The sequence below is a fragment of the Tamandua tetradactyla genome, chromosome 2 (genome assembly GCF_023851605.1).
Source record: "Tamandua tetradactyla isolate mTamTet1 chromosome 2, mTamTet1.pri, whole genome shotgun sequence".
Classification (NCBI taxonomy): Eukaryota; Metazoa; Chordata; class Mammalia; order Pilosa; family Myrmecophagidae; genus Tamandua; species Tamandua tetradactyla.
In genome coordinates this window covers 112,495,090-112,519,774 of record NC_135328.1, presented here as the reverse complement: position 1 = coordinate 112,519,774, position 24,685 = coordinate 112,495,090, and the positions used below count along the sequence as shown (strand labels likewise).

The following is a 24,685-nucleotide window of genomic DNA, read 5'->3' as shown; positions in this document are numbered from 1 at the left end:
TTGAATATAAGCAAGAATGCTTTTCTATTTCCATCACATGCAAGACGCACAGAGATTTACCTGTCCAACAGGGTAGCCTCCATAAGGACAAAAACCACTCATAGAATAACATCTACCATGGAGCTCAGAGGCTCAAGTGTAAATGGGTGATAGGAGGAAAAACTTCCCCCTGCCCCAGGCCAAACCAAACAGAAAACTCAATCCATAACCAACAATAACTTAAGCCAGATGGTCAAGTTTTTATATTTCCTTGAGACTGCACACCATCTCCAGTGAACTCATTAGAATTCATTGCAGTTAGCATTTTGGCTTGCCAAGTTCTAGCCATCCAAGAAGAGGAGAGATCAGATGCTTACGATTAAACAGTTCAAAGTCAATGACATTTGGTTAAAACAACCAAAGGGAATCAAATCCAAAAGTTAAAACTTGTTGACTGGGACTTACACTAGTTAGAGGTTTGGGGGATTTTTTTGTAGACAAGTGGTCATAACAGATAAAGAAGAGAATGGGGGTGTCACGTCAAAGGAATGGTTCAAACCCACCTGTTGTGTGGCAACATTTTAAACCTCAGCAAAATTTCCCACTGAAATAAAAACCACCACCACCAATAACCACAAAAAAACTGAAGCAGTGGACTAGAATCTGTTGGCCATTAACCCCTTCAACTTGGAGCTGTGTGACGGCTCAGGGTAGGAAATCTGATTAGAAGAAACGAAATTAAAAGATAAAAAGAATAAGAAAGAAAAATGAGAACCCCAAGAAACTTGGCTTAGAGTATTATGCACATACATTTAAATTGCAGCAATTATCCATCCTGCACTAGATGCCTTTAAAAATGAAAAGCAAGGGTTTATATGATGGGCTAAAAATAATTTCAAGACCTTTCATCAGTCATTTTTACCCTACACCCACTTGAATTTCAAACTCATTGCTTTACTTGACAAATAAAGATATTCTTAGCCTACTTTGAACATTGTTTCTTCTTTGACCCCAATGATCTCCCTGTATATGTGAACTTCCCATGCTCATCCCCCTTCACTTCTTTACAGCACTGCTTAAATCTAACACATGCTTAAAACTCTTTCCAATCTGGGAGACAGAACTTATCCTTCCCATACAAAAGGTAACATATCTCTCTCGGGACATCTAAGCACAATGCTGCACATGTCAACAGTGGTTTTTGTTGGTGTGTAAGTTTGCAAGCTGCTGGAATGCGATATACCAGAAATGGAATGGCTTTTATAAAGGGGAATTTAGTAAGTTACAAGATTACAGTTCTAAGCCTATAAAATGTCCAGACTAAGGCATCCAGGGAGAGATACCTAAGCTCTGTCAGCTGGGGAGGCATGTGGTGGCGTCTGCTGGTCCTTTGTTCCTGGGCTCCATTGCTTTCAGCCTCTGTTCCTGTGGGGGTTACTTACTTTGCTTCTTCAGGGCTGGCTTTCATCTCTTGGCTTCCTTTGGCTCCCTCCAGGTTCTGGCTTTCTTAACATCTCATGGCAATGTCTGCTGGGCTCCAAGCATCTCCAATATCTGTGTCTCTGTTCTCTGAAGCACCTGTTCTCCAAGTGTCTTTATCTGCTCTCTCTGTTGGCTCTGGGGCTTCTGTCATTTCTGACCCTTTCCAAAATGTTTCCTCTTTTAAAGGATTCCAGTAAATTAATCAAGATCCAACTGGGTCACACCCACAATTGGGCACGCCACATCTCCCTGGAGATAATCTAACCAAAAGCGTTTACATACAATATTGAATCAGAATGAAAAGAAATGGTTGCTCCCACAAGATTAGATCAGGATTAAAGCATGGCTCTTCTAGGGTGCATTAACCTTTCACATCGGCACAGTTGGCATACATACTTTGCAAGCTCAAGAACTAGGTGTTTTGTAAGATTGGGTGGGTTCTACACAACTTGTAAGGGCAGTCAGTAAAAGTTGAATCAGGAAATTGCTTTCCAGTGCGTTTATTGGCACATGTACTTTGGTGGGTCAAGATCTGTCTTTTTTTGCAGTGCACGGTGGTTTTCTTTTTGTATGTATTCCCAACCAGACCAGAGTTGTTGGATGTCTCTGAAAATTGTTCACAGTTTGCTAAATATAATTGTGTTATTGTCTTGTGGCCTCATTCCAGGTTTACCAACCAAGGAAATTCCACTTATGTGGAACAGCAAATGGCTGTTCTTTCTCTTTCATTCTCTTTTCCCCTCCTTTCCCCTCTTTCTCTTTTCTCTTCCATCTCATTCCTCTCTCTCCATCTCCCTCTCTCTCTCTCTCTCTGTCTCCCTCTCCTTTCTCTCTTTCTAACAAAGCTCTCTTGTGAAGCTCAAACACATAACAGGATCAACAGCAGTGAAGGGCTGTCTTTTTCAGCCCAGAAAAACCGGACAATTGCAACTCTCGAAGCTTCGCCTCACACCTTAATTGAGGAAAATGTCAACAAGTATGAGCTGAATCAAGGTTGGCCCTGAAAATGCTGGCCCAGACAGTGGGAACTCGGTTCTGGCTTCAGGCTTTCAGTTCTCTCTGTAGCTTAATGGCTCGCAGCCCTTTCATGAGACAAACAATGTGCCTTTCTGACAGCCTGACTCTTCCCCCCACCCCTTTAAATCTCAAATTGTACTGTATAAAACATTCTGTCTCCTATCGTTCCATCAACAAGGTCTGAATAAGCCAAGCAAGTGCTCCTGCAGCCTTGGCTTATTTCCTTGACAAAAAATTTTTGACAATAAAAGAATAAGGGGAAAAAGACAGTCCAGTGTGTGAAAGACGGATCGTAAAGGCCTCTGTGTGAGGTCCTTGGCCAGATAATCTCGTTCTAAAGATCCGGGTGGCTGGAATTTCCCTTCCTCCCATCCCCCATGGAGACCCCCCTCCCCCCATCCTCCTAATACAAATCCTTAAGCATTAAGTCAGGCGGAAAATGAGTCTACTCTACATTTATCTTCCTGAATGGCAGTCAACTCCTGCTTAATCTTTCAACATATATTTGTTCAATGGATCAACAGATTGTGTAAGCAGCATGACGGTTGGGTTTAGAAATGTGTCTGCTCATGTTTGGTTTGTGCTGAACCATTGACCATTTTGTTTGTGAATCTCCATCATAAATTTTATCTCTGAGTTACCCAGCGCTAGGGATGGGGGACAAAGGACGCTGCTCATACCGGTGAAAATACTTTTTTGGTCACTGTCATTTTCCAGCAATGATAAGGCTGACTCTTTTTTATTTTGTGAATGCTCTTTTATTTTTTTAAACCTTTTAGAACAATAAAACCTCAAAAGTTGATTCCTTCTTCTTTTCTCAGAGGTGGTCTCTTACATATTCTTTTGCTGTCCTTTCCCCCATTAAAATAAAAGTAGACTTTCAGGAAACAAAATAAATGATAAAATAGTCTGAAATATGAATAAGACGGTTAAGAATTAAAAACTTTTTGAGTCTTCTACTATCCTGTAGGGACATCTTGATTCAAACCATGGTTACTTAAAAATGAGAGGAAGAATTTATTTGGGTGTTAGAAGAGTGAGGCTTTGATTAGTCAATTCATGAAAAAACTGATCTGGCCTTTTTTTTTAACAGTTTTTTTCACTGAATTTTCAAGTTATCATTCAATCAATCATCCACTGTTTGCCGAACATGTATTATTTATTGTATAAAGAAAAGAAGAGAATATAAAGCAAAGACAAATTTCCTGCCCTCAATAGCTTAAATCAAAATAGAGAAGTGAAAGCACATAAATACATATTTTTAAAAAGTATTATGAAGATTCCTAAATAAAAACAAAGGAGTAGATCAGAATATTTGCATTGTAGTAACTTAGTATACATAGGAGGAAATAGTTTTCAGGGAAGTTTATTCATTTATTTGTATATGGGTCAAGAATATTTATTGAACACCTGGAATATTTTGAACATTGGGAACACAGTACAAAATGAGATTGGTTTATTCTCTATCCACATGATGCTTAAGACTGAAATAGGAGAGCAAAGTGGGAGAGTGGATGAGGTCGGAAAGTTGATGTCAGCCATCATGCACAATCTAAGTCACGCCCAAGTCAGGCCTGAGGTCATGACTTGTTGCTTCTTATGTGTAGATTTTGCATGTCAAGGTGGAGATGAATTAGTCAAAAGGACATTTCTATATATTTTAAATGTCACATTCTTGCATTTCAAAATGGGAGCATAATCACTACTTTGAAATAAACAAGGCGGAATTTTACTTCGACCAGTAAATATTATTTCACCTTTTAAACCTATTGTTGGCATTGCATTTTAACTTATTCAGTAACCTCTTTGCAGCTATTGCATTACTGAATCCTCTTAGTGATTCCTTCAGCAGCTCAGGGAGGTGGTGTTATCCTCATTAGCAAGGTAAGGAACCTGCAAGTGCTCAAGGTCACTGTTAGTGTATAGTTATTGGGAGATCGGCACTAGCACCCAGGCCTTCTGGTTCCTAACTCTGGGTATTTCCCTCTTCCACATTTAGCTTCCTGTGGTTTAGCTGCACAATGAAGGGTAAGATACCTGATTTGAAAGCTCATTTATTGATTCTTTTTTTCTGAGAAACATCAACCAGTATTTTTCTTCAGTTCAAGATAGGTTTTAATATTTACAGGTGAATCCATCTGAAGACACCAAGACAAGTTCTTTGCAAATGGAGATATCTTGTTGTGGCAATTCAGAACTGACTGACTCTCCACATGCTTTGAATGGGGAGAAACAGCAGTAGAATAAGTCACCTAACATCTCATAAAGTACCAACAAAAAGATCCTTAGGAGGTACTAGCCTAAGAGCCATTTGGGCTTTGAGGTGTTTTTCTAGTTTTGATGGCCTTGCAATAGTCCTGAATTTGCTGCTGGTGGTCTCCTGGTTGCAGAAAGAGAAACTTGCTCAAACCAGCCCAAGAAAGGGCAAGAGGTCCTTACAAGATTGCAGTGGGTCCATCAGGAAACAGGACAGATGGGCTTCATGGGCTTTGTTGCTGTGAAGACATCAGGGACCACAAAACTTTCTTTGGTCTCTCCGTCTTAAGGCCCACAGGGTCATTTCATCTCCAATTCTCTGTGTGCATGTGTCCCAATCCACTCATTCTATATCATGCATTGTTCCCTCCAACTTACATCCTAGACACTCTCAATATGTCCTTTTGGGCTTCATGATCTTTTATTGACTGGCAATGTTGCTCTGTGTCTTTACTTTCCTGCAAGAAGGCATCTGATTGAACCAACTTCTTGCACAAGCCTGTAAGTCATACATGGCTAATTTTGGGTTGTACAAACTTTGGGTTAGGTACTTGTTCTAGTTTGCTCGCTGCTGGAATGCAACACACCAGAGATGGATTGACTTTTAATAAAAGGGAATTTATTTCATTAGTTCTTCAGAGGAAAGGCAGCTAACTTTCATCTGAGGTTCTTTCTTATGTGGGAAGGCTCAAGATAATCTCTGCTGGCCTTTTCTCCAGGCCACTGGGTTCCAACAACTTTCCCCGGGGTGATTCCTTTCTGCATCTCCAAAGGCTTGGGCTGAGCTGAAAGTGCTGAGATGAGGTATGCCAAGCTGCTTGGGCTGTGCTATGTTGTGCTTTCTCATTTAAGCACCAGCCAGTCAAGTCAAATGTCATTCATTGCAGCAGGCACTCCTCCTAGCTGACTGCAGATGTAATCAGCAACAGATGAGGTTCATGTACCATTGGCTCATGTCCACAGCAGCAGAACTAGGTGCCTTCACCTGACCAAGTTGACAACTGAATCTAACTACCACAGTACTAAACCTTTGGGTTAGTCTGAAGGTATCACACATTGCTGTGTCCATTCAGAAGAGGGCATGGACAGGGCCAGCAATGATTTGGGTCTTTTGTGAAGAGTATTCTATTTATTTGTTTACCTCACACCAAAGCTAATGGACTCAGTAGATTCTAAATGTTCCCTGAGTGTAACTAGGGTTGATCTGGTTATTTATAATAGCTGAGAAGCATAACGTAGCTTTGTTGGCACTCTGGTTTATTATGCAATATTTGATTTCATCTGAAAGTAGAGGGAAATTGCAATATTTAAAATGACCATATTAGTCAATGACAGGGGCAGAAACTAAAACGCTGCACAGTGTGGGCCATATGGACTATGGTTACTCCAAAGCTTCCTAATGTTAGAGAAGAATAAAATTATCTATTATTTAGTTATCTCTAAAAAATATAGAATCTTTGCTAATAAGGAATGGAGAATATATGTAAGTTAAGTTCCATTGTTCCTCACAGAGATTTTCCCAAAATAATACTGCCTTGAGTTGGCCTTCCCTATCTCTTCTCACCCCCTGTGTACATTTCAGGGCAGGAGTTTCCATCGTGATATGTGGAAACTCTGGGAATCCTTGAAATTCCTTAAAACGGGAGTAGGGGTTTGGGGGTTATTCCCAATATTTCAAAAACATAGGCTAACAGATACCATGTAATAAAACAAGTCAATTTAATATGTTATTGATACTTCATATTTTTATTATTTGTTGACTTATCTATATTGTTTTTTTCCAATGGGAAAAAGCATGGATAATAATAATAATTATTTTTTAATGCAGACCGAATATGGCAGCCATGAAAATGCACTCTTTGGTATTCAAAGAGAATAATTTCCCAACCGTCCCAGCTGCTGGCCTCTACCATCCATCACCATATCGACACCAGGCTCCCTTCCCCTGGGCTGCTCCTTGCCACTGGCTGAGTGTGGCAAAGATGCTAAGGAAGGGCCCCTTCTGGGAGATGGGAGACTTTTCATAATTCCTCATAGGTCTTGCTGAAATTTTCTTCACACTTTAGGGCAGATCTGTATGTACCTAACCTGCCTTGCTTTCCTCTCTCCTTCACAAGAATCAGACTTACATGATAGTTTGATCTTCCAGCATCTTCCTGCTCCCTCCCTATTATCCTTTCACATGTGTTTCCCCAATACATTCCATGAATGTCTATCTTGAAGTCTACTTGAAGGATCCAAACTTACACATCAGTTTCTTCAAAACATGAAATTCATGGTTAGGGATGGGGGGGTATGATAAAGAGAGGGGCTTATTGGGAACATCTTCTCCATCTGGAATATCTTTCTTCCTCTCTTCACCTTGCTAACTTATATTCATTGTTTATAAATTCCCTTAAATGGTATTTTATCCGGAAAAATTTCTTCTTCCTTGGATCATTCCTATCCTTATCCCAATCAAAAAGAGAGAAAGAAAGAAAAAACACATTTGGGTTCATTTCTCTGTTCCCATATGTTCTAGTTTGCTAGCTGCCAGAATGCAATATACCAGAAATGGAATGGTTTTATAAAGGGGAATTTAATAAGTTGCTAGTTTACAATTCCAAGGCTGAGAAAATGTCCTAATTAAAGCATGTCTATAAAAATGTCCAAATTAAGGCATCCAAAGAAAGATACCTTGATTCAAGAAGGCCGATGAAGTTCAGGGTTTCTTTCTCAAGTGGACGGGCACATGGTGAACATGGTCAGAGTTTTTCCCTCATCTGGAAAGGCATGAGGTGAACACAGCATCATCTGCTAGCCTTCTCTCCTGGCTTGCTGTTTCTTGAAGCTCCCTGGGAGGCATTTACTTCTTCATCTCCAAAGGTTGCTGGCTGGTGGAATCTCTGCTTCTCATGGCTATGTTGTTCTGCAATGTTCTGTCATCCTTCTCTCCTCTCTCTGAATCTCTCTCATTCTCTAAAATGTTTCCTCTTTTATAGGAATCTAGTAAACTAATCAAGACCCACCCGAATGGGTGGAGACATGTCTCCACCTAATCCAGTTTAACAACCAGTCCTGATTGAGTCACATCTCCAGGGAGATGATCTAATTACAGTTTCAAACATACAGTACTGAATAGGGATTAGAAGAAACGGCTGTCTTTACAAAGTGGGATTAGGATTAAAACATGGCTTTTCTAGGGTACATACATTCTTTCAAACAAGCATACCATAGTATCTCTATCAGTTGGAACTTTTGTTCATTAATCTTTCTCTTCTGGGACCTTTCCTTTTTTCTCCAAATTCTCTGTAGGTATTTATGAAATGTGAAGTGAATGGAAACATCAACCATGAAGTTCAATCTAACGAGGGGTTACAGAGAGTCATGAAGGATAACTAGAAAAAAAATAGTGCGGTAGTTTGAAGTTGTATGTACCCCAGAATAGGTCATATTCTTTTAATCTATTCCTTTTGTAGGCGGGACCTTTTGAAGCTAACAGATGAAATAAAGGGAAATGCACAGATAAGAGCCCCAGAGAAGGTGAGAGAAGCCACTGAAGCCAGAAAGAAGCTGGAAGCAACGAGACCCAGGAGAGAAGGACCAGCTGACTTTACCATGTACCATCCATGTGACAGAGGAGTCCGGATTGTCAGCAGTCTTTCTTCAAGAAGGAGGTATCATCTGTCATGCCTTAATTTGGACATTTTCATGGCCTTAGAATTGTAATTTGTAAGCTAATGAATCCCCACTGTTAAAAGCCCGTCCATTTCTGGTATATTGCATTTCATTGGCTTTAGCAAAACAAAACAGATGGATGGGTTTTCAAATCTTCAGACCAAAATCTCATGAAGAAAGAGGCTTGGGACTGGTAGAAAGGATGGCTTGGTACAGAGGTCTTTCTAACAGCTGCAGGTGTTGTTCCAGGAATAGCCCCCATCTTATTCTCACCACAGATGTGACTACTGCTCCCCTTTCTCATTTCCTGACTGAGCGTCATAGCTCAGGGCAGGGTGCGAAATGTGGAGAAAATGGGACCACCTCTGCACCTGCATTTCTTTGACTTGGAAATGAAAGAAGTAAGACTTTCAGTTTTGAATTCTGAACTAGTATTCAGTGTCATTAAAAAAAAAACCCTGTTATATGTAAATTTGTTTGATTTAAAGGGGAAGGGACCCTCTTTCAATGAGGGTACAATGTTCCCGACATGCTTTATAGTTTTGTAGGCTGTCTCATTTGACTCTTATAACAATCTTTGATATCATTTTCTCAATTTTGTAGATGAGGAAGTTGAATGCAGAGAGATTAATAACAGGCCACAAAGTTGTTAAGTAGTGAAAAGAGAATTGTCAAAAAGGCAACCTGAATCCCAAGATGATGGTCTTTCTACTACCTGGCCAGCTGATTTAATTCCCTGAAAGCCTTAGGGTTGAAAACTCTTGTCAGTATCACATTTATAGGCGAAGCAAAAAATTCGGTAAGGCTGCTGGCCAGTAGGAAAATGCTGGGTGGAAACAGAAGCAGAGAAGGAGAGTGGTCCAGATTGGACAGTGGTTCTGCTGACGGCAGCTTGGCTATGATGAGGGGGCAAAACCAATGCTCTAGAAGCTGTCCCCTACGCGAGCAGGTGGTTGCTCTCACATTAGAGAAGTCTGTTCTTCCCAAGAGTAGCAGGGAAAATGGTCATTTTAACACAAGCTGGAAAGCAAGTTCCTCCCGCCCTCTTTGGTTTTCTCCCCAGTCTACTCGTTTCTCCAGAATGAGGCATTCCACTAGACTCGGGGAGATGGGAAGACGTTAGGGGTTCTACAGTCTACCCCCTCCTTGTGTTCAGACAGGGCAGAACTGAGCTCAGTTGGAGCAATCCACGAAAGGAGACCTCATGTAGAGGAGGTTAAGATTTGAATAGAATTCATAGCAAAATTCACTGTTAAGGAGATTTTGAAATGCTGCCACTTGTTTTAACAATCGTCTGCTTTTTAAAAGAAATCAATCACGTGGGATTACATCGCCTTCATTTGTATTTGCTAAGCAAAGCTTGTCATCACACTTTCCTCTTATTTTTTTTTTTTATCTTCCTTGTACAATGTTCAATGATGAATTTCATCCGTAGTTTCTTTTTATCCTTGGATGATGGAAGCCTCGAATTTTTCCCCTTTCCTCTCTTTCCTCTTTACTTTAGAGGGAGAAGGAGCACTTAGAATTTGCCCTTGAGATACAATGTCTCGCAAATATTAGCTCAGGGAATAGAAAGGCTCTGTGTTGCCCTGTGCTGTTGTTTGCTGGAATAAATAATCATACAAAGGCCTTGCTCTTTTCGCTCCCCTCTCTTTCAGCAGAGTTCACACCAGGGTTATTTGCAGGTATCCTCTTGAATCCAATTGAAAGACTGAGTATCTCAATCTTGCTTTTGCTTTTCCTTTTCTACTGCTGCATCCCTTTTTATTTTTTTCTAGGTTTTGGGCCTTATTTCTTTATTCCTCTCAAACAATAAAGAACTCTTCAGTGAGTGTGTGTGTGTTTATGTGTCAGTGTGTATGTGGTATTTCCATGCTTTGAAAGCACCACTGATGGTACTATTGGTGAATTCCCACAGCTTTGCTAGCCGTAATTATAATTTGCTAACTCTCGATGGTCCAGGAAGCACATAAACGGATAAACTACCAGATACATATTGAATACATATAAAGATCGTAAATATTTACTCCCCAACTTAGAAAGCTGAATGTATAAAATGCCTTGGGATGCCTTGAGGAGTGAAGGCTGTGCCACTCTGGGCCCAGTTTTCTCAAGTGTTCATTCAAGCACCTGCTTTTTAAAACAAGGCATTACTGTTTTCGAAGAAGTAAATGCCTTACAAGCTGAAAGTCATCAAAATCCTGCCTTTCCCTGCTCATCATATATTCCATTTGGCAAGCACAGACTAAGGTACATGATTACCAACTCAATGACAATGGAACTCCTATGGAAATGCCTATTACAATTGCATTAATATCTCATTAGTTCATCATGCTAATGTTATTACAATGGTTACCAAAGGAATTGGCACTGATTGGTACCTAATTTTGAAGGGTCGTTGCCCCGAGCATCTTTGGAGAGTGAGGCTCAAAGAGAAGGGGTGGAAATCTGCTTTCTGTCTTCTTCCCTCAATAGAAAAAGGAAAAGGAATAGAACAAATGAATATTCCTGGCAAAAACACACTGCAGTGGCTGTCTGAGACTCAAGCTATAAATCTATTTTGACAGGTGCAGTCATTTTTATTATCATCTAGGATAGCATTATTCTTTTGTTTTAATGGCAAACATAGTAAGAAGACAAAATTTGCCTTGATATGAATGCATAAAAATGTGATAACAATTAGCTAATATAATTAAATTATTACTAACGATGATAATACCACTGTCTGTGTCTCTACAATGAGCATGTAGCTCTACTTATTTACATCTTTTCCCAAAGGAGTTCAAATAGGTTTCTGATTGAGTTAAACCACTCCTACTTCCCCATTCATTTGCATAAATTAAAAGAAATAAAAGACAAATTGATAGTAACATTTTATGATGAAAAGAATGTCTCGGCAGTTTCAGGCCTTGCTATTTCATTGGTAACCCTCCATGTTTAGGTAGTAAGGTGAGTGTGGCAGGTAAGGCCAGGTTCGATGACTTGGGGAAAGGCAGAAGTAGAGAGAGGAGAATGTTAACCTCCAGATCTGCAGGAAGTGCTGACATCTTACTTTCTATACGTCTCCCTCCTATCTCCCTGTTTATCTCTCAGATATATAGAGTTCCCACGGGCTTTTCAATGACATTTCGGGGATTGTCGTTATAGCAGTTCATTTTTTGGTTGCCTCGATTTTCTTATTAAAATAAAAAAAAATACAACAGAACAGCTGACAGTGAGGAGTAGGGAAGAGTTGCTGGAGGCTGCTAGAGAAAGGAGAAATTGTGACATGGCCCTCTTGAAGAGTGCGGGGTGCAAATTGTGTCAAGAAATGTTGAATCGTGCTTGCCTGGCAACACTGGGCCCCTGCTGGAGGGTTGTTCACACATGTAATGTGAGGCATCAGTGTGGTTGTGGGTGTTTCTCCCGCCATGTCCAGCTGCTCATGTGCAGGCACACTGTAGGACTGGGACCTTGTTGGGTGTGTCATGCAGAAGGAGAACGAGTGGTGTAAGAATGTTGAAGAACCATGTGAGGGGAGTATTATAATAATGAATTGTGGAATCTAAACAGAGTGAGGAGTCAAACAAGGTTGCGAGGAATGTAGCAGACAGTGAAAAGTGGTCAGAGCAGTGAATGGGAGGTTCCAGGGCGGCTGAAGAATCACTGGATTGGGATTGTGGGAGGGCATGAGCAAGAAACATAGAAGGTGGTGGGGATGTAAGGGAGATCCTTGAAACAGAACTTTCGGAGAGTGCAGTTGTTGGGAATGACAAGGTCTAGGACATCAACATGAGAGTGAATGGAATGCAGATTTTTGCCACAAGGACAGGTTAATCTTGTAATTTAATCTGATGGCCCATTTATAGAGATTGGGGGAAAATAATGGTTTGGAAATAGATAACCTGTCCCATCTTCAAGACTTGGTGGATTCTGGTGTGGGAATAAAAGCAGCCACTACTTGAAAGGGCTGCCACAGCTAGAGCAAAGAGATAAAAGCAACCTTTAGAGAGAAGGGGGCCAATAGAGGGGATTTTTATTTCCAGAGGGCACATTGCATGGAGAGGTGGGAGATTGAGTCTGATTAGAGAAGGTTCAAAGACACATGAGTGAGAGATGAATTAGGGGCACTGAACTCAATGAATGATGCATGTAGTCCTGATGAGCTTTAGGGGCAGGTGGAAATCAGATTCCTATCATACCTGAGCAGTGGTTTGTTAGGTGAGGGCCAATGGTGAGGTCAGAGATTTCCGGCAGTGGGAAGGAGACTTTTTCTAGGAATACAGAGGGTTCTGTGGTTCTCTCTTATATTGTGTCATGGGCAATTTGGGAGTGGGTAGCATAGGGAGTCACCAAAGAATGAAGAGTTCTGTTTAGAGGTTCTGATATTCTAAGGAGAATTATAAGAAACAGTTAAAATAATTATTTAGAAATGTTTCGTAATAAGATTTTTTGGGCTATTTTATTGAAAAATTATATGCATTTTTTACTTTGATAAAAAGAAGCAAGTTAATAAAAAAACAATGAGAAGTTCCTAGAGAGCATGAAAATTATTTTAAGAGAGAAGAATAAAAAGAATATGAGGGACATGCAGCAAAGACTGCTCTGCTTATTCCAGTGTACCTTTTCCTCTTTAACGACAGAACCTTCATTTTCAGCAGGGCATGTTGCTACCTGTAGACTATTTTCCCAGCCTCCCTAGAAGAAAGATGGGACCAAATACCTAACTTCTGGTTAATAAAGTGGGATGTTTTGATGGTATATTGCAGATGGCCACGAATGCCTTTGCCACTCCTTCCACTGACAGATGGCATCTATGTCCCCTCCCTTCAGATCTGGTCAGGTTCTTAAGCTGATTTCTACCTTCTATGGTGTGAAAAGCCTGAGTATGTTCAGAGGCCACATACAGGTGGCCTAGCTGAGCGTCCCAGGGGAGCCCCCAACTGCTCGTCAGCATCACCTGTGGGCAATGAGGACCCAATTTGCATGTCCTGTCCAGCTGAGCCTTCAGCGAGCACAGCTCCATCCAATTGCAACCCGCCCCCGCCCCACCTCCCCCACACCCCCTACCCCTGCCCTGGGACCTGCCCATTTGAATCCAATCTATCCACTGAGCCGTGAGAGATAATAATAAATCTAAATTGCTATGTTTTGGAATGGTTTCATACACACTAATACATAGACAAAAGAGTAACTTTGTGGTAGATAGTACTGTTGTTTTCATTATTTTCTGTTTACCCTATGAGAGGATCCGCTAGCCTTTCTCACTGCCACGTGACTTGCGGTGCCTCCCCGTGGGTGGAATAACCTTGCTTCTCAATTAATGTGTGGCCATGTGACTGACTGTAGCCAATGGACTGTTAGCAGAAGCTTTAAACGAAATTGCATCGTTCAGGCATTGTTCTCCTCTCTCTGCTATGAGGTTGAGGACTTCACCTTCAGCTTTAGTTTCCAAGAAGGAGGAAATGTAGAACAGAGCTGCAGCAGATCCACAGACAACCTGTGATGAAAGTAAGAAAAAAAAAGTTGTAAGTCCCTCATGTTTTAATGTTTGTTACCACAGCATAACCCAGCATAAATTAAGGAATGCGGTCTTTCAAAGAGAGGGGTATGTCTTTCTGTCGGCCTTCCTCCTTCCTGCTGCTTGGAATATGAACAAGAAGGTCGAAATTCATAGCCAGCTTGTCCATGGGGAGCATGCTAAGGACGCCTGAGCTGTAAGAGGAAAGAAGCCAAGTCCTTGGCTAAGGAGCTTTCCACGCCTACCGTAGATCAGCTACCCACTAGACTAATTGTTTTGTGACGAAGAACATTCTGGTTAATTTAACCCAGGAGAGAAAACGATGTCAGTTTTCCCTTCATTAAAATCTTACCATAGGAAACAAACAAAAATCGTACCATAGGAAGCTCTGTGATCTTTGGGAAAGAGATTGTAACTAGAGGGTAAAGCACTTCTTTGCTGAAATTGCGTGTTTCTCTTTAAATTACATTTCAACATATTAAAAAAAACAATAACTTGTAAATGAGATTGTTGTATAATCCTGGCAGACAAGAGGAATGGCAGACAATCAAATATGGACAAGTACCATTTTGCCATTCCAGTTTTCAAAAAGAGGAGGAGAGATTCTGCAGGCTATTGAATTATGAGCTTTTTGTTTATTTCCTGGAGTTCCAAGAAGAGGAAGTGTTTGGGTCATCATTACAGTAACCTCATTTCCTTCTTTGACAGATATATTGAACAATGGTGCCAGAGGAAATATGGCAGAGAGAGTACTCTTGAACTAAAGCATGACATTTGAAGGGCTTTCAAAATGTCTTCATAGATCAATTAGAGGAATATCAACTGTAGAAAAGATTGAGAGTGTCTGAAGGGTAGTTTCTCTACTCCCTGTCATTGTGTCAGTTTCATTATAAGGATTGGCTCCCTCTTGTGGTTATAAGATGGCTACATTGATATTTGCCATGAGCAAAGACAGAGGGTTCATTTTGGATCTTTCTAAGGAATCAGGAAACTTCTTTCCTAGATTCTAACAACAAACCTTTACTCACATTTTATTGTCTCTACTTGGATCAGGAGTCCGTTCCTGAATAAATAACTGTTTCCGGGGTTCGGTATATTCTCCTAGGGCTAGGGTTGACTTCCTCCAAAGCACTTTGGCTCCATGGGGCAGGAAGATTGTGATTTTCCAAGAATGTGGTTATTTAAAGAGAGTTGAGTAGTTACTAAGAGGAGTGTTTTTTTTTTTTTGATAGGCAAGCACAATGTTAACTGTACTTGGAAGATTTGAAGGTAAGAATTCTTCAATTCTATTATATAAAAATTTTAATTTTGATTAGAAAGGTATTCTGATGGAGTGATCAGGAATACATTAGCCATGAAATACACTGCAGTTAATCTATAAAGTGAGCCAAGGAACAGAATTGTTTAGCAATCATCTTGTGGCAGAGTCATATTGGTCAAAAATTATGATTTGATTTAATTGTAGTTAAGCATAACTGTTATGTTCATTTTCTTTACAACCTTAGAGGAGGATTATGTTTTCAGAATAGATAAGAATGACTTCCTTTCTTTTCTCTTTTCTTTTTTTAATTGCAGAAGAGCATGTATCTAGTTTATTTAAAACTCTGCATCAAATTGTTCAGGTAGACATGAAAAGAAAATAGCTGAACTGTCACTTGAAATGGTAGATTGAAATATTTAAATTCTGTGTGATCCTCAAAGTGACATTGCAAAAAATTTCTCATAAGATCCTTAAGTTTCTTGGATCATTTAAATGATCCAAATGATTGGATCATTTTTCTGATAGAGACAGGTTCTATTAGAAAAAAAAAGCTCAGAATTATTCAATAGTTGTTACTATTTTTAGCCAGCTCCACTGTTACCTGAAACATAATGTACTAATGATCATTGGTAAAAATAGTTTGTCCTGAAACTAGCTTATTCCTTATGTAAGATATTTAACTAAGAGATCAGTTTGTACAATATATTATGAAGAAAAAGAGGCCATAGAGTTTAGGTAGATATTTGATAAAATTATAGATCTGTAATTTTAGGTAAGTTGAGATAAATTCTTTTTTGCAGATAACTCATCCTTTAGGCTGTGTTTTGCAAGATCTAAATCTAAGGACTGCAAAAAGTAAAGATTTGTAAGTTGAGATCTTGCTGTTTAAAATTTTAATGCGTTCCATCAGCTGAAGATTGTTTTCTCCTAAATATAGTTGAATGTTCTACCACTCCCCTTTACTCAGACTGTGGACCATGGACCAGTAAGATTGTTATCTTCAGGGAGCTTATTAGACATGCAGAATCACCCTACGCTTGCTAAATCTGAATCTCTTTTGAAAGATTACTTGGAAATCATGTGCTCATTAAAGTTGGATCACGGATTACTAAATCTCAGTTAGGGATATTTCCCATCCACAAAGTACTGAAGGGACCTCACTGGGACTCAATATCTAGACATAAATGGGAATTTGGGTTTCTACAGGTCCTCTCACAAAAGCCCTTCAACTTTAACACAGAATTTACATTTCCATTTTCTGTGATGGGTAACACATAATGTCCCTACTAAATTCTGTATTACTTATTATTATTTTTTTTTATAAGCTGTCTCTAGAAAAAAGGCTTTGAAGTTGGGTAACCTAGGTTTGAAATCTGGGCTTGCCATTTTCCAGTATTATTTTTGGCAAGTTACCTCACCAGTTGATGCCTGGTTTTCTCATCTCTGCAATGGAAATGATATTGATCTTTTACTATTGAGAGAATGACTTGAAATGATGTGAGTAAAGTGTGTAGCACATATAAGGAGCTCAATAAATATTAGTTCCCTTCCTTTTTACTGGAATATACAGTTAATTGAAACCTCACAGTTATCTATTCTGAAGGGTTCAGGGACTACAGAAATTCTTCCCCTGTGTAGCAAAACTATAATGGGGTTCCTATAAAACATTAGATCTTAAACAGCTCTACTCCCCAAGTAAGTGATTCACAAAATGATATTTAAATAATTAAATGTAATTCAATGGTTTAGTTAGGTCCATCTGGATGCAAAACTGTACCTGCCAAAATGATAATTTGGATTTTAACGTAAGTGATCCTCTCCTGCTCTTCTTTACTCTGATTTATCAATTAGGTTTTGCTCAGTGACTGCTTCTGGGGCCTGCTAAAAAGTCTTCATCTTGCCAAGTTTCTTTGAATTCCCTGTAGTCCTTATCCAGTGAGGCTCCAAGTGTTCACTTCTCTGGTTCTTAGATTTGTGGCTAGCTGTCACCTGATGAGTTGTATGTTGACTGAGAAGCTGCTTCTGGAAGACTGGTTGTGCTGACAGCTCTCTACACCGTGGACCATAAATAGTTCTTTGCAGTTAAACCCTTACTCTCTCTTAACTCCTGATCACACCGTCCTAGGATAAGTGGATAGTGAGATGATAGCTAAAGTATATGGCAGTAGTTGAGGTTTGGGGGAAATTAAGAGTGATGTGTAGGTGAAGCTTTATGCCTCATGATGTGGTGGACACTCATGGTCCCCCTCTCCACATGGGCTGCAGGCTTCCACAATTCCTTCCCACCCAGGGAACTTGACCAAGCAGGTTCTCATATGTTTTATTTTAAAATTTAAAGAAGCTAAAAATATATAAAAGATAACAAATACCTGTATTCCCACCACCCAGAATGAACTGTTCATATCCCATTTAACCATCATTTCCTGTCCCATTTCCTTTCCCAAACCCTCCAAGGGCAACCACCATCAAGAGTTTGCTGGGCATCTTTATAAATCTCCGTAACAGTATTTATCTTCATCATCATTATCATCTATCATTTTCGTTGTCATCATCTCCACATTCATAACCAATAGTTAGTATTATTTGGTGTATGATTTAAAAATGGACGTAAGTGGCATCAAATCATGTGTGTCATTCTTTTTGAGTGTCCTCCACTCCCTGCAACATTATGCTTTTGAGATGGGGCCATGTGATAGATCCAGTTCATTTCTTTTACTGTAGATCTCATCAATTTATTTAAAATAGCAGTAGAGTTTTCAGTCTTAGAAAGGACCATTTTTACTTCTGTCTTTTAGGATTTGTATGTGTGGCTAATAGCTAGCAGCCATCAGTAGATCTGTGGTTCCTAATGGTTTGCTCATTTAAGTAATGGGTCTGTCTTTAGAGATTAGTACAATAATTAAAACAGAACTTACCCCTCTGGTAGAGTGACAAATTGTATGTTTTAGTCTTTTGCCTTCAAGACTGAGAGGTGATGTGTGTTCACTTTTGTTGGGCTCAGGAACCTAAGTGACGATAGTACAATAAACAATCTGGTAAGACCTTGAGTATCACTATCAAATTTGTAGACCATTTTTAGACATAGGCCAATGAATGATTACTTCTGTGTTTAGGCAAGTCTAGGCTTCTTCCAGCATTCACAGCCTGCCTCTCTCTTTGGTGGGCACATGAAGGAAGTTACTGCAGCTTCTGCCTGTCAGAGAAAATGTGTTTACCCTTATTAGCAAAGTCAACAGAGTGGTGACATCAAGGTCCTTGAGGTCAACTTCATGCCGCGCTGAAATGGATCGATTATTTACTGGGAACATTATCCTCCATGTAAACTGTGTTTTCTCGTCACCTCAAGACTCTTCATCTTCTGACACCATTTATTAAGAACTTACTCTAAATTTTCAAATAAAAATGTAGCTTTCTAGAGTTGTACATTGAAGTGAAATATGCTACACTGCAGTTAATGACCCTAGAAGTGGAGTGAGACTCTAATATCAGAGGGAAGGAGCCTTTAAGGAAGATCGTGTGTGTGTGTGCGCGCGCGTGTGCATGCACGTGCGTGCACACGCATAGGGGCAAACTTTTGATTGGTGAGGAAAATAAGCACAATATAAAGGAACTATGCTCTGTTATCTTTTCTGCTCATTGATGTTTCACTCTCCATTTGAATCAGGTTTTTCTCCTTACTGCTCTACTGCAATCCCAGTGAAGGTCACTAGTGACCTATTCATTGCCCAATTCCACAGTCAATTCTCAATCCTCACCTTACTCCACCTCTCAGAAGTATTTGACAGTTGATCACTCCCTCCGTGAAACACTTTCTTCATTTGGCTTCTAGGGACAATGCTTGCCTCTCCCTTGGCCCTCTCTTCTTTTTTCAGTCACTTTTGTGAGATACCCCTCATCTTCTAGACCTCTAAATGTTGAGGTGCCCATGGGTTCAGTCCTCCTCTCTCTTTACCGCTAGATGTGATCATGCCTAGCCCATGTACCATTAGTAAGGAAATGATTCCTAAATGTGCATCTCCAGTCCACATCCCTTCCTTGACCTTTTAACTTTTATGTCCAATTCACTGTCTTGACAACTTCTCATGGAAAATGAATTGGCAACTCTGCCTTAAAAGTTTAACTCTGAAATCTTGAGTTTTGTATGAAAAAAGAAATTTATTAGGTGGCAAGTTTACAGTTCTGAAACTATGAAAATGTCCAAACTAAGGCATCCAGGGAAAGATACCTTGACTCAAGAAAGGGCATATGACATTCGGGGTTTCTCTGTCAGCTGGGAAGGCACATAGTGATATCAGTTAGTTTTCTCATTTCAAAAGGCTTCCCAAGGGGCATTTTCCTTCTGTATCTCCAAAGGTCTCTAGTCTATGTCAGCTCTCTTTGTTGGCTCTTTCCAAAATGGTTTCTTCTTAAAGGACTCCAGTAAGTGACCAACCTCAAAGGGGTAGAGATACATCTCCATTGAAACCACAATTGTGTGGGTCACATCTCCGTGGAAGCAACTTAATAAAAAAGATCCCACCTAGCAATATTGAATGAGGATTAAAGTATGTGGCTTTTCTGGGGTACCCAACAGTTTCAAACTGACACACATCCATTCTGTCAGCAAATCCTATTTTTACCTTAACAACCTACCTATCCAGATTGTAACCATTTCTCAGCCATCTCCACTGCACCCGTTCTAGTCTAAATTGCTATGTTTTCCATATTGACTGTGACCATAGGTTTTGCCCCACTAGCCTTTCTTTATTTACTCTTGTCACTTGACAGACTAGTCACTTGTAATGGTTAATTTTACATGTCAACTTGGCTAAGCTGTGGTGTGCAGTTGTTTGGTTGAACACTAGTCTAGGTGTTGATGTGAAACTATTTTGTAAATGCAATTAGCTTCTACAGTCACTTGGCTGTATATGAAGGCAATTACCCTCTATAATGTGAGTGGGCCTCACTGAATCAGTTGAAGGCCTTGGGAGCAAAAAACTGAGATTTCCCAGGTAAGAAAAAATTCTGCCTCAACTTTGCAGCATCTATTTCTCTATAAGCTTCCATCCTGAGTTTCCTGCTGGCTTTCCCAATGGATTTTGGACTCAAGACTGCAAGATCAAGTCTTACCAGAATTTCCACCCTGCCTGCCTGCTTGCCTGCCTGCTGATTTTGGACTTGTCAGCCCCCACAATCATGTGAGCTGGTTCCTTAAATTAAATCTCATATAAATATGTATATGCATAAATGTATATATATGTATACATATAATTACATAATTAGAAATTATGCATACTTGTGTGTGTGTGTGTATATATATATATATATATATATATATATATATATATATCCTGTTGGTTCTGTTTTTGTGGAGAACCCTGATACATCACTGCACAGTAATGATTATTTTAACACAAAGATCTGATCATGCCATCCTCTTGTTTTAAAACTTTAGATGACTTCCCATCATGCTTGGAATGAAATAGTCCTTACATAGCTTGCCAAGCCCAATAAGATCTGGTTTTCCTTGGATCCTTTATACTTGCTATTTTCTCAGCCTGGAAAGCTCTTTGAAGGCCTTTGCATGTTTCTCTCTCACTTCATTCAGATTTCAGGACAATTGCCACTTCATTAGTGAAGGCTTTTCTGACCATCCTCTCTTAATAGTACACTTCTCCCAGCACTCACTTTTCCCTAAACCTGCTTCATTTTCTTCCAGTGTCTCCCTTTAGAACATAAGCTCCAGGAGCTCTGTTTTATTCACTGATGTATCCTCAGACCAGACATTAGCTGGCACATGCATTTGTTACATGGATTAATTCTATATCATACTGCTCCCTCTTGTATATTTTCATTGTGGTTGTAATTATCGACAAAGTGTTATTTTAGAGAATGTTATATGTGGCATATCTGGTTTTCTTGCTCTTATCCCCATCCTGCCCCTGACCAGCTATACTTTTTCATAGGCACTGAGAGTTTTTTGCTCAAGACATTAATATTTCTACAGACATTTTGGAAGTCATGGAAATTCATTCACTTCTCTATTCTTTCTCTTAAATGTTTTATTTTTAGGTTCTGTTTTTGCTCAGATTTTGTTCAGATCTGTTCATCACAAGAAATGATATATACAGGATAAATGTGCTTAGTTAGAAGAATAAAGAGATGGGAGAGAAAGTCTACATTAAATAAAAATTCTTAATCTTAAACAATGGCACATGTATGTACATGTGTCTTAAAGTTGTTCGTTATTGGTGCAATTACCAACTCAAAGGTTGCCAAGTCAAGGTTCTCATGGATTGCTTTAGCGGGTATATCTGTAACATTTGTAATTAGAAAATTATCTCTGTGTAAATGAGCACAACAATAATTTTAAGAGTGATTAAAACCAGGTGTATTTCTTTAGCAAATAATCATTTTTCTTTTACTTGATACACAGTAAACAGTGCAAACATTAGCCTTGTATATTCAAATATAATATAATTTTCACAGTTAAAAGGCAGTAAGAGCCAAGACTCTAGTTTTCTTGGTTCAGATGTGAGAGGCACTCGTGCAGTTCAATTTGGGTCTTTAGGTGACTTCATCTTGACCCCTTTGAAGATGTCTGTTTCCTCATAGAAGCTACAGAAACCAATGTGATTCCCTAAATTTGGAAGATTATTACTTGCCTTTGTCACTTCTGGTAATTACAGAGTGAATTCTTTGCTTGTCTTACCCTGATCAGCTCTAGAAACCATGGGAAGGGAAGATGGCCTGGTGAGAGATCTTTTGGGCTGAAAAAAGCCCACCCCTTTCTAAACCAGCCCTTGGCTTACTGTATTATACCCCACAGAGGCAAAGGAAGAATGGTGAAATATTAAATGTCATGATCAGGCAAGTAAAAATATTAGTTCTGCGTTGAACCAGGTAAACTTGATTGTGCATCTCCTGAGAGTGCCAAAGAGGCCAGGAGAATGTTCTGTGCCATGGCCACTGGGTGGGACAAGTCAAGTGGATTTTGGAGGCTTTCCTGATTTTGGCTGAGAGTAATCCAAGATTTTCTCCCTTTAGTCTCCTTTCTCCTCTCTTCTAGCTCTCTGGTGTCTTTAGCTCTTTCTCAATAGGATCAAGCAGGTATGGCATGAGGAGAATTAGCATATCAAAATAGCACCACCTCTGCCTTCTGGGGAGGATTTATAGCTCCTGAGGTTTGGACTTGATGGTGAGTGAGGACCTTTGACTGATAGGGCAGCTAGTACAAAAGTCTCTTATGGTCTGACAATGGACTGATCTTTTGACCATGTATAGAACACAGAAAGATTCTTGCTTCATAGCTTTTCTTTAGAAACCTACCAATGGCCATATTAACCCCTTGACCTTCAAAATTGTTGAAAGGACCAATTTTGGACCCTCTACTCAAAAGCCTCTCTCTCCACCCAGTCCTCATCCTCTCTAAAATGTCTTTCTCTTTGGTTACTGTCTCCAACATTGCTATCAGCTTTTCTCTCTGCTCCCTGGTTCTGTGAAGAAAGAAGATGGATATCAACATTAGCTATGTTAGATATTGCTTTAGAGATCCTACAACAGGAAGACAGAGAGGAGGAATTTACCAAAGGACAACAATTTCATGCTAAGGAAGAAAGAGATGTTTGTGTATAACTAAATCCACTCAGTCACTGAGAAGAACAGAAATGTCCCACTCAAAGAGTTCCATGAAATCAAATAGAATTTCTTCCTTATTTTATACACCAATGCTACCTTCTGTTACACTTCTGAACCTTGTCTTCAAGCTCATCATTATGTGGTGGATATTGTTCCATATTATTATTATGGGGCATATAGAGCGGTTAGTCTTTTCAGTGATGCCAAAATATTCTATGATATACCATAACTTTTAAAAGAAGAATCCTCCAATTTTGAACATTTGAGTTACTTCCCATCTGCCAATATGGCCTGTTTTGTTTTGGAATGCTGTAAAAAATATCTTTTACATACAACTTTGTGTATCTGTAGCATAATTTCCTGGAAGTAAAACAGCCGAGTCAAGGGTATGTGCATATTTTCATTGAAAAGATAACACCAAATCATCTTTAATGAAGAATATGCCAGTTTACATTTCCACCTGCAATATACAGGAGCGTTTGTTTCCTCACTCCCTTTGCCAACAGAGATGTCAATCACTGTTTTGATGTTGACCAACGTAATAAGTAAAATAGGGAATCTTATGGTAGTTTTAATTTGTATGTCTCTTATTAGCAATGATATTTAAAATATTTTCAGATGTTTTCAAGTCATTTTTATTTCCTGTTCTTTGAACTATCTTTTATGTCTTTTTTCAATTTATGCTTTTTAACCTTTTTCAAAAACTTAGATCAGCTAATAGTTTATTTTATTTGTATTTAAAAGTTAAAAAAATTTTTTTCAAAGAACTGGATCTTGGATTTATTAGTGTTCTCATTTCTTTTCTGATTTCTAAGTTATTAGTTGCTGGTTTCATCCCCACTACTTCTTCCTTCTGTGTGGTTGCTGTTTTTCTTAATATTAAATAAAAGAAGACCAGCAGAATGCAGAAAATAGCTGAAGGTGGGTGATGGGTTCATTATATTATTTTTTTTTTACTTTTGTGTTTGTTAGAAAAATTGTAGAAAAAATGAATAACCTCCTCAAGTTTTCTGCAAATGAATTTGAAGCCTTGCAAAGTAAATGTTTTGTTAGAAAAAATATAAATTAACAAAACAGCTATTGTATTTCCTTTTCTCTTGTTCTTGTCTTCTTTATAAAAATTAGAAATTTTAGATTTGCAGAAAAGTTACAAAGATAGTATAGAGAGTCTCCATATACCCTTCACCTACTTTCTCCCGTTGTTAACATCTTACATTAATGGGGTACATTTGTCGAAACTTAAGAAGCTCACGTTAGTGCAGTCATATTAATTAAAGAGCAGTCTTTTTAAAAATGTTTTTATCTACAAATCTTCACACACATATTGTCTATATATGGTATACAATCAATGGCTCACAATATCATCAAAAGTTGTGTATTCATCACCATGATCATTTTTTAGAATATTTGCACCACTCCAGAAAAAGAAATAAAAAGAAAAAAGAAAAACTCATACATATTCCTTATTCCCCCTATTATCCCTATTATTTATTTATTTATTTTATCCATATTTTTAATTTATCTATCTATACCCTCGATAAAAGGAGCAACAGATATAAGGTTTTCATAATCACATAGTCACATTACAAGAGTCATATCATTATACAATTGTCTTCAAGAATCAAGGCTACTAGAACACAGTCCAACAGTTTCAGGTACTTCCCTCCAGCCACTCCAATACACCTTAAACTAAAAAGGGTATCTCTATAATGCATGAGAACATCTTCCCGGATAACCTCTTGATTCTGTTTGAAATCTCTCAACCACTGAAACTTTATTTTGTCTCATTTCTCTTTTCCCACTTTTGGCCGATAAAGTTTTCTCAATCCCTTAGTGCCATGTCTCAGCTCATCCTGGGATTTCTTTCCCATGTTGCCAGGGAGATTTACACCCCTGGGAGTCATGTCTCACTTGTC

General features: G+C 39.1%; 1 long non-coding RNA gene across 2 annotated transcripts in view; it reads left to right on the top strand.

Moving 5' to 3' along the window:
- Positions 1-13,753: 13,753 nt before the first annotated feature.
- The window catches only part of LOC143661475 (uncharacterized), an 83,764-nt gene continuing 72,832 nt past the window's right edge, over positions 13,754-24,685 (top strand). For both annotated transcript variants that reach the window (XR_013164621.1, XR_013164623.1), the window contains exon 1: positions 13,754-13,881. This is a non-coding gene — a long non-coding RNA (uncharacterized LOC143661475). The remainder of the gene's footprint in view (positions 13,882-24,685) is intronic.